The sequence below is a fragment of the Prionailurus bengalensis genome, chromosome A1, assembly GCF_016509475.1.
Source record: "Prionailurus bengalensis isolate Pbe53 chromosome A1, Fcat_Pben_1.1_paternal_pri, whole genome shotgun sequence".
Taxonomy (NCBI): Eukaryota; Metazoa; Chordata; class Mammalia; order Carnivora; family Felidae; genus Prionailurus; species Prionailurus bengalensis.
In genome coordinates this window covers 104,204,226-104,214,520 of record NC_057343.1, presented here as the reverse complement: position 1 = coordinate 104,214,520, position 10,295 = coordinate 104,204,226, and the positions used below count along the sequence as shown (strand labels likewise).

At 37.1% G+C, this 10,295-nt stretch overlaps 1 pseudogene; it reads right to left on the bottom strand.

Annotated features, from left to right (window-relative positions):
• Positions 1-9,718: 9,718 nt before the first annotated feature.
• Positions 9,719-9,872, bottom strand: LOC122496866 (annotated as a pseudogene).
• Between the last annotated feature and the right edge of the window lie 423 nt (positions 9,873-10,295).

Here is a 10,295-nt window from a genome sequence, read left to right as displayed (position 1 = left end):
ATGAGGATACATTTTTGAGGATAGGGAACAGACTGGAATGCCACTCTCTGGGGTAAACAGCCTGGCCAGAGACAAGCTGATGCTAACTGGAATCCTACCAACTGTAGAAGAAAGATGTGATAGGCAAGAATGGAGACATATCAAGTTCATCACAGGAACTTGAGAGGAACATTTCCTAGCTATGGGGCTTGGGTCTCCAAGGAATCTTGAAATCATCTGTGACGATCTTAAACCTGTAACAGGTCCAGAAAGCATTTAAACCAGCTTTCCAACCCTGGAGGTATCAGATACATTTGTTATCCAGTGGGATAAGTAGTGAGGTAGAAAGTGGAAGACACCATGGCCCTGTGCCTTGCATTTTCACCCCAGTGGCAGGCCATAGTTGGGGGAGGATGAGAAATCCCATCTTTGAATGAAGACTGAAAAGGTCTTATCCTATGGAACATAAAATGAAATATAGGCCCTACTTCTCAAAGTGAGGTCTTCAGACTCCTGGGAGTGCCTGAGAGACCCTCCCAGGGGATCTTAAATATCACAGCTTTTTAAAACAAAAATAGCAGGGCATCGTTCGTCTTTTTCCCTTTGTTGAGATTGGCACTCATGTTACAAAAGCCGTGGCCATGAGATTGCTCCCTCATGAGCCTGAATCAAGGCAGCAGTGCCAGACTTACTGGTAGTCATGGTATTTTCCACCATCACACAGTGGCAGCTAATGCAAAAAAAAAACAAAAAACAAAAAACAAAAAAACACCAAAAAAACCACCAAAAAACCCAAAAACCCCAACCCCCCCAAAAACAAACAAACAAACAAAAAAAACCAAAAAAAAAAAAAAAACCAAAACGAGGAAAAAAGTCATCTTTCCCTTCACTGCTGTTGTGGCTAATACATTTCTTATAGCCAGATGTAACATTTTTTTCTCTTGTCTTTAAATACTTCCTTTCTCCCTTTCCCACTACTCAGGCTGTCTCCCCATGCAAACATTTCATGCTGTAACTCCCTCCACTCTGGCCTCCCTCTTACCTCAAGTTGTCCCCAAGTCTTCTCGATAGATTTTTACCAAGTCTTGACCTCACTGTCTGGGATTACGTCTGCGATTCTGGGCCACTGTCTTGCCCCTTTCAAATTAACCTGAGCAGTGTCCCCTTGCTTCTGGATGCTGTTTTTTGATTTCAAAAACGACAGCTAAGTATTTTGATAAGATTAGAGGTCGCAAAATATTTTTACTGATTCTTTCTCTCTCTGGCTACACTCCCCATGCCCCCTTCTCTTATTATACGAAAGGCTCCCTGTTTCCTGAAAAAATTCTTAGGGCAAGAAGTGGCTAAATTACATTTCATGGATTTTGAGACATTATGGATAAAAGAATGGTCTCCAGGATAAAAGTGCTTCTGGGCCTAATATATTCTTTGCTTGACAGACAACATTGAGAGGTTCAAAATGATGAATCATCCAAAATTATATTATTAGTGAAAACCCTGGTGCTTAGCCCAGCAAAAAAGGAGAAACAATGAGGTTCTATTAGCCGAGGACAGTGAGTTGAAGGCCATCTTGTGATGCATGGCTTATAGTAGGTGCTCGAGTAATGCTTTATTTAGTAAGGTCGGTAAGCAAATCCCAGACATGCCTGCCGATCTACACACAGTTGTCATGCCCACTGTTGGATGGGTGACATTTATCTCTTCTCACCAAGAGCTCAGATCTCAGGTTCCCAATTGGTATATTCATTCTTATTTTAATACAAAATCAAAAATCCGAAAATAATTTTGTTTTTAATTGACTGAAACAGAATAGCCAAACTAAAGGAATATAGCATGAATTTATTGTGGGTTTTGGTACAACCTAAGGTCAGAAGCAAGGTAAGGGAAGCTTCTTTACTGTACCCCTCTGGTTTTAATTCACAAACTTTTTCCTTTTAGACATTTTATAAATTTATATTTTCGAATGTTACATTTTTTCTGCTCTTGTCTCTCTCTTTTTGTTCCCAATTATGTATGAACTATGAATGGAAAATGAAGTAAAAGGGACAAACTCCTAAAATTCTACTTTTATCTCTTTTGATTTTCTTATTGGCAAAGCATTATCTAGTCAAGAAAGACATCCTCCAGCAGCCTTTTGGGTGGTGTTCTTTGTTATAGGAAATCTTTTATTTCATTCCAGCAAAGAAATGAACCAATTTGATATGATCCTTTTATCCCAGAGAAAGGGCACAACTTCTTTATTTTCAAGGTTGTGCATTTTTTTTCAACTGTAAAACATACTCCACTATTGAAGCCATAATTATATGCACTTGTCAATCAATCTTAACCTACTACACCATGGTTATGGCATTTTATCTAAAAAGAGAAGGATTAAAGGCTTTGCGTGAAATGAAAGGTACACACAGTCAGGGAAGTATAATGCATGTCATTAGCTATCTGGGAAGAGAGAAATGGACAGAGACAGATTACCAATATTTGATTTCTCACAGGCACTAAAGAAGTATTTAAGGCTACCTACAAAATAATGTAAGGGAATTTGACACTTTGATTCCTATTTTGTTCTCTTGGCAATTATTTAAAAGAGCTCCTTCATCCAGCAGCTACATAAATCAAATTTGAAATGGATAACATTTTAAAGTGAGATTAGGAAAGGGGGAAAAATCCTGCTTTAACATAAGTGCCACAACTTCAGGAGAGGATTTTAAATGTTATTTTCTTCAAGCACATTTTATTTTGGGGGTATGGTTTTTCTGGAGGCTGGGATATCTAGAATTATTTTAAAATATATTAGCAGCCCTTCAGGTCTCTGAGAAGTACCGTGGCAGTTGGGAGAGAAAAGCAACTTATGAATAGATCACAGAAAGGAAGCCAAAACCAAAGATGTAAACTTATTTTCTCAGAAAGATTAGTATGATGGCAAGTACTCCCTATGTCCAATGTAAAAATATATTGGGAAGACACTAGTCACAAGAACTCAAGAAGCAAAATTATATCTGATGACTGCAAGATTGTTTCTGAAGTAAGCCTTGCTGATCTGTAGAACAGTGAAATTGCATTTAGAAAATGGAAAATAATTGCTAAAAATGTTCTTGGTAAAAAAAAAAAACTGGTGTAACTGCTATGAAATGAATTTTGCTATTGACAGAAAGTATTCCACATGGAAAAGTAATTCAAGGCCATATTTGAAGTTTCTGTTGTTAAAACTACTGATGGTTACTTGGTTTGGTGTGTGTGTGTGTTTTAATTTAAGTATAATTGATGTACAATGTTATGTTAGTTTCAGGTGTACATTGCAGTGATTCAGCAATTCTGTACATTACTCAGTGTTAAATGTGCTCTTAATCCCTTAAAAATTTTTTTAAAATGTTTATTTTTGAGAGACAGAGTGTGAGCGGGGGAGGGCTAGAGAGGGGGAGAAACAGAATCCGAAGCAGGCTCCAGGCTCTGAGCTGTCAGCACAGAATCTGATGCGGGACTTGAACTCACAAACCGCAAGATCATGACCTGAGCTGAAGTCGGACGCTTAGCCCACTGAGCCACCCAGGTGCCCCTTAATCCCTTTTATCTATATTGCTAATCCCTTATTCCCTTAGTAAATACCTGTTCTCTGTATTTAAGAGTCTGTCTCATTCTTTATTTGTTTTGTTTCTAAAATTCTGTGTACGAGTGAAATCATATTCTATTTGTTTTTTGTTTTGTTTTGTTTTTTACCTATTTTGCTTTCCTAATACCGTCTGCCTTCATATTTGTTGTCACAAATGACAAGATTTCATTCTTTTTTATGGCTGAGTGATATTCCATTGTATGTATATACCACATCTTCTTTATTCATTCATCTATTGATGGGAACTTGGGTTGCTTCCATAATTTGGCTATTGTAGATCATACTGCAATAAACCTAGGATCATGCTTGTATCCTTTCAATTTAGTGTTGTTGTTTTCTTTGATTAAATACCCAGTTTTGCTGGATCATCCGGTCAATCTGTTTTTAATTTTGAGGAATTTCCACCTTACACCTGTCAGAATGGCTAACCGCCCCCCCCCCCCCCAAGAAATAGCATTGTTGGTGAGGATGTAGAGAAAAAGGAATCCTCTGTAAGTTTTTTTTTTTTAATTTTTTTTTCAACGTTTATTTTACTTTTGGGACAGAGAGAGACAGAGCATGAACGGGGGAGGGGCAGAGAGAGAGAGGGAGACACAGAATTGGAAACAGGCTCCAGGCTCTGAGCCATCAGCCCAGAGCCCGACGCGGGGCTCGAACTCATGGACCGCGAGATCGTGACCTGGCTGAAGTCGGTCGCTTAACCGACTGCGCCACCCAGGCGCCCCTATAAGTTTTTAATCAAAACTCAAACAACCCTGTCAAGCTTGTGCTGAGCTCAAAGAGGTCTGGCAAATCCAGAAAAAGAAAAATGAAGGAAATGTAAGGAAATCATGACCTGAGAAAGCAGCAAATGACTCTAAGAAGTAAGTAGTCAATAAGGTGATTCCAGATGGCTTTGGGGATGACGTGCCATGGGCTGGCGATCTATCTTCTTCCTGACCCATTGGTTAGAAAAATAAACTGTGAAATGGTAAACCTTGAGGGTCTTTATGGTGAAGGTAGTAGTTTCAGTTAACCTTTGTGGATAAGACAGATAATTAGGTTGATTCTGATGGATATGAATCCCAGAATGTATGTAAAAGTTAGAACGTTGAAATGATGAAAAAACCTTACCAGCAAAAATGATAATATCAGTGTGCTGGGTCTTATATGATTAAGAAGCTACAGGGAGAGTCTATGGATGGCAAATTTCCATTAAAGTGCACCCATTAAAAATTGTAGTTGGACTGAATACCTCAGTACCCTCCTACCTTTTTCTTAGTCCATTTTTTTTAAAATTTTCCCTGTGAACAAGGATATAGTTTGGGTACAGGTGAAGACTTTCCTTTTCTTTAAGTGGACCCAATATAATTTATCCTTCCTTTGGGCTTTCAGGGGAAGAAAAATAATTTTCCTTCTACTCTTCTGAGTTCTTGGCTAAGAATCCTTAATAAACAGATGAACAAGAGAAAAACAAATGGAAGGTTAGCAGCGTGTATACCTCATATACACAGGGAAGATACCCAGGGTACATAAGTAACTCACAGCGTTGGCTTTAGAAATTAGCATTACATACCATGTTGTTAAGGGAAAGGAAAGGGGCCCTCAGAGCCTGTCAGAGTAGGGTAAATGATTTTTAGGAAAGGTGTGTGGGTTCTTGGGAGAATAAAATGGAGGCATGATCATTTGCAACAATGTTGGGGTGTGGTGTGGGTTTCTATTCTTTTTTTTGTGAGAAGAGTCAAACTTCCCTGATTGAGGAACCTAGCAGGGAGGACCTGTATGATGGTTACCTTCCTTTTGGATGATTTATCTTCCAAACATAAGAGGATAAAGGAATTTCAAAGAAAGCATCTCCCTGCATTTGCTGTTTTTCAAATGCCTACATCTCAAAATAATCAGTATGCCAAAGTGGTATATTTTGGGGTGGCACATTCTATCCTTCAACCTTTTGTAAAATTGTTAATGCCTGTACCCTTTAAATCCCATATATTTTTGCATATGGGGCACCCATACCCCAAGTCACCTCTGTGAGCTCTAAATGAATCTGTGATTCTTTATGCTACAGTAAACTAGGATTGCTCTAATCCCAAACTCCACTGATGCTTCTTTTATATTCTGAGTTGAATTTCCTTGTTTTGGCCAATTTATAGTACTCTAAATTTTTAGAATGTGAAGCCACAGATACCATGTCAACAAGCATAGAGTTTTCACCCCAATGCATTTGCTAAGATCTGGCCCAGAGATGCCTTGGTTCCTTTGGCTGGTGCAATACTGGCCCTTATCATTTTGCTTACTTTTTAAAAAAAATCACTTGTCAACACTCAAAATCAAGAGATTTCATATAAAAACTGAGCTTTATGGAGCATTAAAAAATACACAAATAGCTTCCTATCCTTCTGTGCTTTCTTTTTCTACATAGTATTTATTATCATCTATACATTTTACATACTTGTTTCTTGGCTGTCCCTTCCCCTGGAATGGATGTATTTCATCTGTCTGCAATTCAAGATGATTTTTTTTTTTTTTTGCTCTTGAGAAGGTGACCAAGATATTGCATGGCAGTATCATAGGTAATAGGTAAGACTTCTTCATTTACCCCCTGTTTCTTGAAATTCATTAGACTCAGGGCAAAGCCCTTCTTTCTATCCTTAGAAATAAGCCTGGCATTAATTTACCGATTCATATTGAAAATGAGGTAGAAAGGGTCTTATTGCTGTTCATAGTTTCTAAAATGTCTTTGAACATATCCTTGTTCTTCGAATACATTGCATTTCTGTCTCCTACAGGATGTGGAATGCTGCATCAACTTTGCTTCCCTAATGGATGTGGTTTGTGTGCACTAGAGGAAGCATAGTGAGAATTTTATGTTTTAGATGCAGTATTCTGATTGCTGCTTCCTACTTCATAACCCCACATGCTTCATAAAATTTATGATAAAAAGAAAGCATTTTAACTCTTCTCGTAGATTTATTTTATTCAACAAATATTTACGGACTACTCCAGGGGATACTATTCAGCAATATATTGCCAGTACACATAGATCAGAGTTTACTTTTCAAATTGTTTATGTTTTAGTAGTGTTACTATGACACAGTCTTAATATTATAAAATTAACATGCTATTTTGAAAATATTGTATGAATAGATTGATAATGGGATTAGGATCTGCATGAAGTGTTGATTAATGTAGCTTTGCAACACTTCAAAAATTTCAGTAAAGGAAATAAGATTTAGAAAGTTATTTTTTCAACTTGTAAAAATTCCTGTGTCACCCCACATTTGTGCTTACTTTCAGAATATTGATGATCGCTTTACACCATGCTTATTTACTATTTTATGTAGGATTCAGAAATAAGAAATAATAGTGGAAAGGATGCTCTTATTAATTGGAACTAAAGAACTTGGTATTTTAGTTTGTCTTAGAAATAATTTTTTAAAAGTCTTTACAATTTTTTTTATGTTTATTTATTTTGAGAGAGAGAGAGAGAGACATCCTAAGCAAGGGAGGGGCAGAGAGAGGGGGAGAGAGAGAATCCACAGCAGACTCCATGCTGTCAGTACAGAGCCTCACTTGGGGCTCAGTCTCACGAACTGTGAGATTATGTCTTGAGCTGAAATCAAGAGTTGGATGCTTAACCACCACCTGGGTGCCCCATCTTAGGTACTCTTATAAAAAACCCAACAAACAACCCAAAATCTTGAGTTAGGTGTTTGGTCAGTCATTCCCTGTGAGCCTGCATTTCCTAAATGAAAGTAAAAGGGGTACTTTATTATTATTTAAATTTAGGTAGAATTTACATACAATAAAATTATTCTTTACAATTAAATTATTTGACAAGTTTTAACAAATATATGTATATATGTAACACTGAAGAAAAGAATTAAGGAAGACCTTGCCACTCAGCGGAAGTATATATTCATTGAATGGAACACTCAATATTGTTTGTTTGTTCTCCAGAAATTGATCTTCATCCAATGCAATCACAATAAGAATTTCAACAGAATTTTTTCCTAGACATTGGCAAGCTGTTAAAATATTTCATAAACATTTTATATACTCTATGGAGAATATGCAGGAAAAAGCATTTGGTAGAACTCAGCATTCTTTTATGGTAAATAACAACAAAAACTGCAAACTGCAAATAGATGAAAGGCATTTCCAAAACCTGTAAGTTAGCATTATACTCAATGAAGAAATGTTGAATGCTTTCCTCCATAGATGGGGAACCAGGCAATGATGTCCACTCTCACACTACTATTCAACATTGTACTATTGGCCCTAACTATAGAAATATAGTCAGTAATAAAATCCCTTAAGGTCAAGAAGGAAGGAGAAAAAGTTTTATTTGAGGATGAATTCCTGGTTAAGTTAAAAAATCTAACTACATTGGAGCACCTGGGTGGTTCTCAGTTAAGCATCCAGCTCTTGGTTTCAGCTCAGGTCATGATACCATGGTTCATGAGTTTGAGCACAGAGCCTGCTTGGGAATTTTCTCTCTCTTTCTCTCCCCCTCTGCCCCTCCTTTGCTTACACTCCCTCTATCGAAGTAAATAAATAAACTAAAAAAAAAAAAAAAATAAAACCCAAAAAGCAATTACATGAAGTAATATGTGAAATCAGTAATATTAAAGGAGACAGTTTAATAGAACATGCATAAGAGCTTTTCATTGAAGACTACAGAAAATAAAAAGAATTGCATGGCAAGTTTCCCAAATTGGTCTATAGATTAAATGCAATCCCAATAAAAATTCTTGTAGAGTTTTTTGGTAGAATTTCATAGTTCAAAAATGTACATGGGAATGTGCATGACCTAGAATAGTCAAATAACTTTTTAAAAGAACAAAATAGGAAGATTTGCACTGCCTGATTTAAAGATAACAATAAAGTTATAATAGTTAGGACAGCAAGTATTGGTAAAAGCATAAACGTGTCAGTAGAACAAAATAGACAATCCAGAAATGGAATGACACAGATAAAATCAGTTAATTTTTGACACAAATACCAAAGCAGTTCTATCGGAAGAAGATTCTTCACCACAAATAGTGCTGAAGCAGCTCTATATTTTTATTCTGCCAAAATAAAAGTAAATAACATCAACATTTACCAAGAACAAACATGACCTTGAAATGGATCAATGTTTAAACCTAACAAATGAAGGGAGCCTGAGTGGCTCAGTTGCTTAAGCATCTGACTCTTGGTTTTGGCTCGAATCATGATTTCAGTTTGCTGGGTTTGGACCCCCTGTTGGGTTCTGTGTGGCAGCACAGATCCTGCTTGGGATTCTCTCTCTCTCTCTGTCCCTCTCTCTTTCTCTCTCTCTGACCCTCCCCCACCAGCTCTGTCTCTCTTAAATAAATAAACTTAAAAAAAATTGGGGGTGCCTAGGTGGCTCAGTCAGTTAAGCATTGACTTCGGTCAGGTCATGATCTCATAGTTTGTGAGTTCAAGTCCTGCATTGGGCTCACTGCTATAAGCTCAGAGCCTGCTTCAGATCTTCTGTCCCCCTCTCTCTCTGCCCCTCCCCTGCTTGTGCTTTCTCTCTCCCTCCCTCCCTCCCTCTCTCTCTCTCTCTCTCTCTCTCTCTCTCTCTCAAAATAAATAAAAACATTAATAAATAAATGTAACAAATGAAGAAGAAAATATAGGAGAAAATCTTTGCTGCCTTGAAACAGGCAAATATTTCTTACATATAAACTAACAAGCATTTAGCTACAAAATAAAATTGCCTTTATTGTTAAACCTTTTCTTTGAAGAAAACCCTTAAAAAATGAAAGGAAAGCTAGGGAAAAATATTAGCTATACATATATTTTATAAAGAAATAATATCCAGAACATAAAAAGAACTTGTGTGACTCAGTAATAAAACCAAAAAAGAAAAAAAAACAATTAAAAATGGGCAAAAAAATTGAACAGACCCTTCACAAAAGCAAATATACAAATGCCAAATTTACTCAAAGTAGATGCTTAAATCACTCAACAGAAAAAAATGAAAATCACAATTAGATATCACTCTATAGTCACTAGATTGATTATAATTTAATTTTTTCTTCCTTTCCTTCCTTCCTTCCTCTTTCTTTCTTTCTTTCTTTCTTTCTTTCTTTCTTTCTTTCTTTCTTTCTTTCTTTCTTTCTTTCTTTCTTTCTTTCTTTCTTTCACGAATGCAGTCCCCCACTACCACAGATTATGCAGTCGAGTATGCCTCATTTGAGAAAATTGCAGCAGTCAGCACATCTGGAGTGCAATGGATACGCCTCGCCCTGGGAAAACCACCTTAGTGATCATGGTGTCTCCCCTGCTAGATAAGTGTGGATTGATTAAAATTTTAAAACTGACCTTTTCAAGCAAGTGTTGATGAAGATATGGCACAATTGGGACTCTTAATTTTTTTAAAATATTTATTTTTGAGAAAGAGAGAGAGAGACAGAGCATGAGCAGGGGAGGGGCAGAGAAAGAGGGAGACACAAAATCTGAAGCAGGCTCCAGGCTCCCAGCTATCATCACAGAGCCTGACATGGGGCTTGAACTTCAAGAACTGCGAGATCATGACCTGAGCCGAGGTTGGATGCTCAACCGAATGAGCCACCCAGAAGCCCCTTGAACTCTTAAACACTACCATGGGGATAAACATCTACAATTACTCTATAAAATTATTTTGAAATTTCTTAGTAAGTTAAATGTGGATGTAGTTTGGGAGTTGGACATTCAACTTCTAGGTATTTATTAAAGTCCT